A 9064-nucleotide genomic window follows, 5' to 3' on the forward strand; every position below is an offset into this window, starting at 1 on the left:
GTTTAAAGTGGCTGACACTCCCTCTGAGTTAAAACAAACCAATATCCCAGAGTAATTCATTTACTCAAACAGTACACTGACTGAACTGATGTGAAGAGAGAACTGAAGATGAACACTGAGCCGAGCCAGATAACGAACAAAAGGTTGACTCGTTCTCGAGTCAAGAACCGGTTGCATCGGCTTTCGGATCACCAGTAGTTCTTTCGGACAGTTAGATTCAATAAACCGGTTGAAGAAAACGGTTCACCGGTTCTTTTGCGCTTGACGTAATGACGTCATTGGTGATTGGTCATTGGTGGTCATTCATTCAAGCCTTCGGTTTACCCGCGCTCATAACATTAGCACAGAATCAGTTCAGAATCAATCACCAAAAGAATCAGTTCAGTTCAGATGCTCTGTGTGTCAGTCTGCTTCACGCTGAATCACACATGCACAGTATCATCAGCTCCTCGGTTCTCGAATCGGATGCGTCTGACAGAAACTGTTCTTGACTCAAGAACAAGTCAATCATTCATTTGTTATCTGGCTCGGCTCGGTGTTCATCTTCATGTAGTGCCACCTAGCATGTCTAGCTATTAGTGTGGAGTGTGCTCCTTGAATTCCTATTTATCGAAAGATCTCTCTACATTAATTAATGCACTAAATGTAATTCCCTAATTATTATGTACTTATAACCGTTTACCTTAAGTGGTGATACGGTGTCTTTATAGCCAAATTAAAGTAAAACACTAATTGTATGCAGCTATCTCAAGCGCTGGGTTACATAAACATTAACTTTTATAGTTACATTAATATTCCACCGTTTTTAAATGGCTATCAATACTGTAAGTGAAATAAACATCAATTTACAGGTCACTTATCTTAATCAGTAGTGATAAATACTTTCACTTTAAACCAGTCTACTCTAAACTCAATATCTTGCCTTAAGTATCAAAATTATAAATATCATAAACCCAATGTAATGCAAATCTTCAACAGAATTCGTTTGAACAATTTACTGAAAAAAATATAGTATGTACATATATACACTTCAAATATCAACAGTGCAATTCAAATGAAACACAATTAAAATGACTAAATGGCCACTCAATGAAATAAAATGAATACCCCAACAGTCATAGGAGGACACGGTGCAGGCATGAAGCGTGGCTTGAGAGCAGGGAGACCTTAAACACAATGGTCGCTTCGCGCCGTGGCACTAAAAAAACTCACTGCTGTTGAAGTGCTGATATGTATGGAATTACATTTAGTTCAGTAATAATGAACGTAACTTTATAAAACTGAACGTAACTTTTTCAGAAACTATCAAACATATGCCATTACTAAAGAGGAAAAACACAATGAAAATGAAAAAAAATGAACTCAGTCGCACAAATGTAACAGGCTCTTCAAATATGCTTCATTTTTTTTAATGTTTTTCAAAGATTCGTTTTCGCTGATCGTGGATTCTAAATGCATTGCCACAGATTTCGCTTTTGCTTCTCAGTTTTTCGTTTGGAGTTTTGACACAAACCTCTCGTGGGGGCGGGGTTAACAGTGATCTACTCTGATTGGATAGTGAGCTTTTGATGGACAGGTGCTCTCTGACCGGGAAGTAAAGACGTCACTCAGTGGCGCGCGCCGCGCATAATGAAAGCTCTCGCGGTGATTAAATCTGGTCTCTACTCCAAAAATTATTTTTCACAAAGTGAAAGACATTTATTTTAAGCTCATACACAGATTCTAGCCTGTAAAGAAGTTTATACAAAGATTTAAATCTGACATTGATCTTACATGCTCTTTTTGTTCGAGTTCTGAAGAAACTGTACACTTATTTTGGTAATGTCACTGCACTCAGAAACTTTGGGATTACATTGGTTTGTTTGTCAAGTGTAAGATTTTGCCAGGCTTCTCAGTACATATGAAAAACATTATATTTGGGTATTATGACTCTGACCCCACAAACGAAAATATCAGTTTTGTTATTATTTTAAATTTTTTTCCTAAACAAATTTCACATTTACAAATGCAAAATTATCCAACTGTAAACCTGTCTTCTCTGTTTTTCTAAAATAAATGGAAAACTATTTGAATGTAATCTCAGTATCTACTTATAAGAAAGCTATAAGGACTGTTAGAATTGCTCCGCCTTTGATCGTGTGTAATTTTGTTTAGATTTTGGCCCTCTTTCCTTTAGTTCTATTTTATTCTTTATTGTTTTTTTTTTCTTTATGTAAATAATATTTGACCTTCGATCATCTCAGTCTGTAAAGATAAGCTCTCAGGAGGAGATACGAGCGGCATCTTCTTCCTCCTCCGCTTGTTCTTCAAGGCAGATTGAAGTAAACTTGTGTTACTGAAGTAACCAATAACATCAACACAAGTTTATAATGTTACAGTGTGCAACGTTGTTGCGGGTAATTATTGTCATTCAGTAACACAAGCTTACTTCAAGCTGCATCTTTACAGACTGAGACGATCGAAGGTCAAATATTATTTACATATTTAATACAAATCACCGCGAGAGCTTTCCAATATGTTCGCCACTCTCTGGGTAGTAGCCATAGGTAGTAGCCCAGAGTGCAATCTGGATGATGGGGCGGGGCGACACGTTGGGGTTATTGGTTTATGCACCTCAGCGGTTATTGGTTTATGATTAAGATGAGCTTATTGGTGTACAGATGAGTGACGATTTTACAGCTTATTGGTATGGAGAATTATGACGCTGTGAGCAGGATTGGAATGCGGAAGTAGACACTCAGATGAATAAACTTAATATAAATTAAAAAGCGAATATAAATGTTGTGTTTTTGCATTTATTGTTGCGTTTCCACAACATCCCGTATAAATACAAAGAGTTTTGGATTACGACGAACAGAACAGAAATAAATGGTCTAATTTACAACTCCTTCAACGGCTGTAGACGCTACCTCGGCATTACTCGCTGGTTTTTGAAAATGACACGGCAATATAATGCGAAGTATGGTTATGTAGATAGTCATGGAGTACCTTGATTTATATATTCAAATGATATATACATATATATATGTGTGTGTGTGTATGTGTGTGTGTGTGTAACAAATTGTCACCAGTCTTTGAACGTCACCAATAATATACTGAACATTCCCTTAGCCTCTACGAAAATTTACCACGGTTCTGCTACAAAAACTATAGTTAAACTATGGTGTTTTTATAATTACAGCACATGGTAATTAATATGCCAACAAATATTTTTACTACAATAAATCCATGGTTACTTTTTGCAAGGAAGGACCTATACAGGTTCTAAAGAACTTGCCCAAAAACACTCGTCACTTTCTGTTATTCGTTTTCTGAGCTGCACTACTGAAAACCTCATTAATCCTGAATTTATTTAGTTACTCGCTTCTATATAAAAACACAATACATTTAATCACCCCTTTAAACACTTCATTGTTCATCAAAATCATTGGTAATTGAAAAATTACACTGAATTGTCACAACTAAATTAAGAATTCATTATGAGCAATCCATAGCAAATGATGTTACCATCAAATATGAGAAACCTTAAAGAATGATAGACTGATGTAAATGACTGAAACCTGTTGTCATGCACGTGTTTGCCATAGCTTGTTTTATTAAAACATTATACACTGCAAAGTTTAACTTTAAATGACATCAATTAATACATCAAAACCAGTTGATCTCAGTTCATTCTCTATTTCCCTTCAATGAACACACAAATGTGTTTCATGCCGCAAAAAAAAAAAAAAAACCAGTCCTTGGAACAAAATCCTGTGTAAACAAAAGCCCAGAAGATCACCACGCCGGCCTCTTCCCTGTACCCTGGTGGGTTTGACTTGAAAAGGGCTCTGCACTGCAAACATTCCCTGATGCTGTACATCCGTCTGAACTCGTTCTGGTAGACAGGAGGACAATTCTTCCAGTTGGCCACAACTTATAATGTAAAGACAAAATACAGGAAAGATAATAATAATAATAAAAAAGTTTAACAGCCTCATACTACAAAGTTCAATTGGAGAATGAGCATTAAACAGGGGGAAATCTTACTGTCTAGCCAGGCAAAGTGTGCCGCTTTCCGGAAAACTTCTTGAGTGACCACATCTCTAAACCATCTGCAAACCAGAGAAAGTGTCAAATATGCAGAGTCACCCGCTGACAAAATAACTTCACTGAGGATTTCCAGGGGAAGCTGTTGAATCAAAAACATACATAGGTTTATTTATACAAGTATATAAAAGTTATTAAACATTATATAAACACTGACTACAGATAACCTTGCTTTAAACAAACTCTATAGATTGTTGTCACAACTGCATACTCATTCTTTTATAATACCACTAATAAAATGTTAATACATACAGTACTGTGCAGAAGTATTAGGCATGTTAGTATTTTCACATTGAAAAAAATTGTTTTAACCCAATTATTTATATCTTTTGCTGTAATGTGTCAGTAGGATATATTCGTTTACATTTCCACACATTCATTTTGCCATTAATTGTAATAATCCAGTGAGATATTTGTATATATTTGTATGCATGATCCACATGAAGATCTTTTACATTGAATATAAATATTTCTGTCTTATATGGTTAACAAAATCCACATTAGATCGCAAACAGAAGTTATTTAAAACACTCGCTGCTGTCTGAAAATGAATTAAGATGAATTGTTTTTAAATGTCTTTGATGCTGATGTTAACTGATAGCTATATATGAAATAATCCACGGTGTTGACCAATATAGTACTTGTACATAATCCCAATTTCATATCTGAACAACTATGTAGCTGTAATAACTAAAATACCTCTGCATGTACACACATGTAATGATTAGTTCTTAATGAATGTATGTGCACAAATAACCTGCTTTGCTGGACTCTGCCTGAAGACACTGTCTTTTGAATGGTGAAGTTCCTCCCCTCAGTGGTTGAGCTCTAAAAGAACAAATGTCAAGAGGTAGGTATATTGCTAGATATAGTAGAGTAATATTTCATGTAGCAACATTCAAACAGCTACATACATTTGCGGAGTGAAGCTGTCCAGGAGGAGAACAGAACACCACCACCTCCTGATCATGTCATCCTGAAAAATAATAATAATAATATACACACAATAATCATGCATGTCTGTTCAAATAACTTGACAAATGTAATGGCATACCTCTGTAAAATCAAACCTAAGAACTAAAGCCATGTACAGAGTGTACTGTTACAATCCACAAAGAACAATAAAATGAGCAATTTATAACAATTATTAACAATAATTATTCAAATTGAACGTACCATGGATAAATAAATGATCGAACATATTTAATATTATAAGATATTTACACAACCACTTTTACTCACCTCATGCAATCAACGTGGAATAGCGTTATTACTCTGCTGCTGCAGTTGCCACCGTTCTGTTTATTTCAACGCAAACTGCCCCCTGCTGGCTCGGAGCAAAATGTCAAAAGCGGGGAAAACAAATATGGGCGGGGCGACACGTGTCGCTCCGCCTCGAAGTGTCGCCCCGCCCCATCGTCCAGACTGCACTCTGGGGTTACTCCTCTCTGGCGCCACTGAGTGGCGCCTGTACTTCCCGGTCAGAGGGAATGCACAAAGGGCAACCGAGCAGGCTGCTCGCTGGCAAAGTCCTTGTAACTAAATCGTGCTGACTAGCAGTTCACTCTTTCTCCTCGTGGAAACTCTAACCGAGTTCCTCAAAACCATCAACTTTCATGCTGTAAACTTCTATACAAATGTCTGTAACACTCTTCGTGCAGTCTACAAGTACATTTACTATCACAAACATTATCTTGGTGTTTTACCAAATTTCTAAGGTGACAGTCACAGCGCGATTCTCACTCATGTCTCCATCTTCTCCTCCCGATCTCTCCTCTTCCTCATCCTCGCGACCTCTCACCCTGACTCCTGATTGGATCTTTCTTCCGGGTAAATTCGTTTTAACTTACTAAATTTTTACACACACATAAACATTATTTAAACATTTTTTAACATCTTGAAATTTACATTTTTGAAGAAAATAAACAAAATAAAAATAATGATTTTAGGAAATACCCAAAATTCCCATAGGGTTACATTCAGTTCTCTCTTCACAGCAGTTCAGTCAGTGTACTGTTTGAGTAAATGAATTTTAACTCAGAGGGAGTGTCAGCCACATTAAAAAAATTAACAGCTTAAGTAATTTGTGGGTTAATGCGTATTGGAGACGAGAACCGTTTAAAACGATTCAGTTCGATTTCGTGAACTGGTTCAAGAAGATCCGGTTACATCGAGTGATTCTTCACGAACTGGATATCACAAACTGCTGTGTTTTGAACTCTCTCACAACAGACACGGAAGAGAAGACAATGATGATGAATAAAGTCGTAGTTTTTGCTAGTTTTGGACCAAAATGTATTTTCGATGCTTCAAAAAATTCTAACTGACCCTCTGATGTCACATGATGTTTTTCTTACCTTTCTGGACATGGACAGTATACCGTACACACAGTCATAGGCGCCGATTTATGTTTTTCTCCGTGGGTGCTCAAGGGCGCACGCCATTTAAAAAATAAAAAAAATAGACTAGGCTATTCAAAAAATATTGCATTTCAGAACCTTAGGCTAATGGACAGCGGCCGATACAAACAAACACAACAGCGTCACTTCCCAAAAATACAAACAGGATTGGAGATGAAAAGTTTAACTGACACGTAACCGCTAATGCGTTCAGCTTCTTGGGAAATTAATGTTTTGTAAATATTGATTAAAAAACTATTGCGAAAGGACAGCGTTTCCATTAACCGATTGTTGCGACTAAAATAATGAGTTTCTAGGAATGTCTACCTCATTTATGTTTCGAGGTTTCTTTTGATAGTGGCATGGCTTTTCTTTGAGGTTTCGAATCCATTATTCATATAGGCTAAAAAATATATTTTTTTATTTTATGTATTTAACAAAGAACACGTATTCTGTCCAAAAGTAGGCTACTTTTGTGTCCATTAGTTTTTCCTCTTTTAAACCGTATATAGGCCTATAGCCTACTTGAGCCGAAAAATGTTCCCATTTAAACCCTGTTACGAACTTTAAGGAGTCTAGGGAATGTACCGTAACATTTACATATTAACATACTGCTGGGTATGAAATGAGGTGGAAGAACATGACAGACAAAACTTTGAAAGAGAAAAAATACTGGACGTTTATTCACAAAAAGCCAAAGCCACTAGATCCAGTAAAATAACAATAATAATGTGCGCTATGTACAAGGTGAAAATGTAAACAAACAAACAATAAAATGGGAAAAGAACGAAAGCGGCGCCAAAGGAAAGAACAAAATATAAGAAAACAATCCTTAATCTAAACCTAATCTAACCAAAGCAAAATGTAGAAAATAAACCGAAATCTTCAGTGCAGGTTTTTTATAACAAATCTGTCCATTTTAGTCTGATTAATGATTAGTGATTACGGAAAGCAGTAAATGATTACATACTCGCACGGCACTGTATAGTGGGGGATGGGACGTTTTCAGAAACGCTGTGATTGGTGGATAGGATATGGAACATGCATGCGACTGGTTATGTCACTGTCACTGACAACAACATAACCAATCACAGTGTGGCAGACGCTTCATAGCGCCAACTGCAATGTTTAATTTTAAATAAATGTAGCCTACTGGCAGTCTGGCACTGGCACACGTGGGTGCTCATTTTCCGTGGGTGCTCGGTATTTTCCGTGGGTGCTCGGTATTTTCCGTGGGTGCTCTGTATTTTCCGTGGGTGCTCGAGCCCCGGAGCACCCACAGTATCGGCGCCTATGCACACAGTTTCAATGGAGGGATTGAGAGCTCTCGGACTAAATCTAAAATATCTTAAACTGTGTTCTGAAGATGAACGGAGGTCTCACGGGTTTGGAATGACATGAGGGTAAGTTATTAATGACATAATTTAGATTTTTGGGTGAACTAACCCTTTAACGGTAGGGAGGGAGGGAGAGAGAGAGAGAGCGAGCACTTCTGTTGTGTGATCTTTGATTTTCAATAACTTAGCACACGCATCATTTGGATTAAATCTAAATCGTAAAAATGCCACCAATTATAGGGGCATTCACTATGAACATCATTTATTTTCAACCTTAGGCATACACGACTTTCTGCTCGACATCTGGGGACAACTGAATGGACATGGATTAACAACACTGTATTTACAGTGAGATGGGAAAATAATTATGGTTCAAAGGGGGTCAGTTGAAAAAAGTTGGGTCTGTTTACTACATTATTTTTTTAGCTGTCTGTAACCATAAAAATAAGCAAATAATTTCCAAAGATTTTTCAAATTTTTACACTTTTCCACTTTATTTGTTTTTCAAACATTTTGTGAATTGTTCAAAAAACTATATAAATGTATTTGTTATTGATTTTTTTTAGACAAAATAAAACCTCCCTCTAAATCTGGACATAACAATAAATCAATCAACAGAAAACAGAAAAATAAATCAATCATTTTGAAAAAGAAAACTGAATATTTAAAATAGAGGGGGGGAAATTTAGAAAATGTGAGAAACCATTAGGATTTTTAAAAATATAAATAAAATAGGAAATAAACTCAGATAGGCACTTGGAAAAAAATCCACCTTGCCATTCAAGCCTCTATAATTAATTTATTACATGGTTACAAATACAAAAAAAGTATTGTAAAATGAAAATATGTTTAAATGTGGTTTAGTACCATGGCTACTGACTGACTATGGTCCTTATGCACACACACAGATATTGGGGAGATGTTTCCTTCCCTGGACAGTGTGCCATCCTGGCTGGAAATGAACCACCTGAACGGAGCTGGCGCCCATCTTCCTGCAGTTTATACTTACAATACATCTGTCAAAAGATATAGATGTCCTACACCCACTGAAATCACCTACAGTATACATCTGGACATCATACCTATCATAACAAATCCTCAAGATAATCACCTTTTCTCTTAAGATTGCAGTTAGAAAATTATAGACTCATTGGGACATTTGGTCCATCAACATTTTTTTTCATTATGAATCATTATAGGTGAAAAAAAAAGCAGTTTTAGAAAATATATCCCGTTTAT

General features: G+C 36.4%; 1 long non-coding RNA gene across 1 annotated transcript; it reads right to left on the reverse strand.

Annotated features, from left to right (window-relative positions):
* Nucleotides 1–3582: 3582 nt before the first annotated feature.
* On the reverse strand, nucleotides 3583–5531 carry LOC132157731 (uncharacterized). Its single transcript, XR_009437599.1, has 4 exons — nucleotides 5004–5531; nucleotides 4847–4917; nucleotides 4030–4171; nucleotides 3583–3915 (listed from the first exon to the last, which is right to left on the reverse strand). It is a non-coding gene; the product is annotated as an uncharacterized LOC132157731 (long non-coding RNA).
* Nucleotides 5532–9064: the final 3533 nt, after the last annotated feature.

The sequence above is a fragment of the Carassius carassius genome, chromosome 15 (genome assembly GCF_963082965.1).
Source record: "Carassius carassius chromosome 15, fCarCar2.1, whole genome shotgun sequence".
Classification (NCBI taxonomy): Eukaryota; Metazoa; Chordata; class Actinopteri; order Cypriniformes; family Cyprinidae; genus Carassius; species Carassius carassius.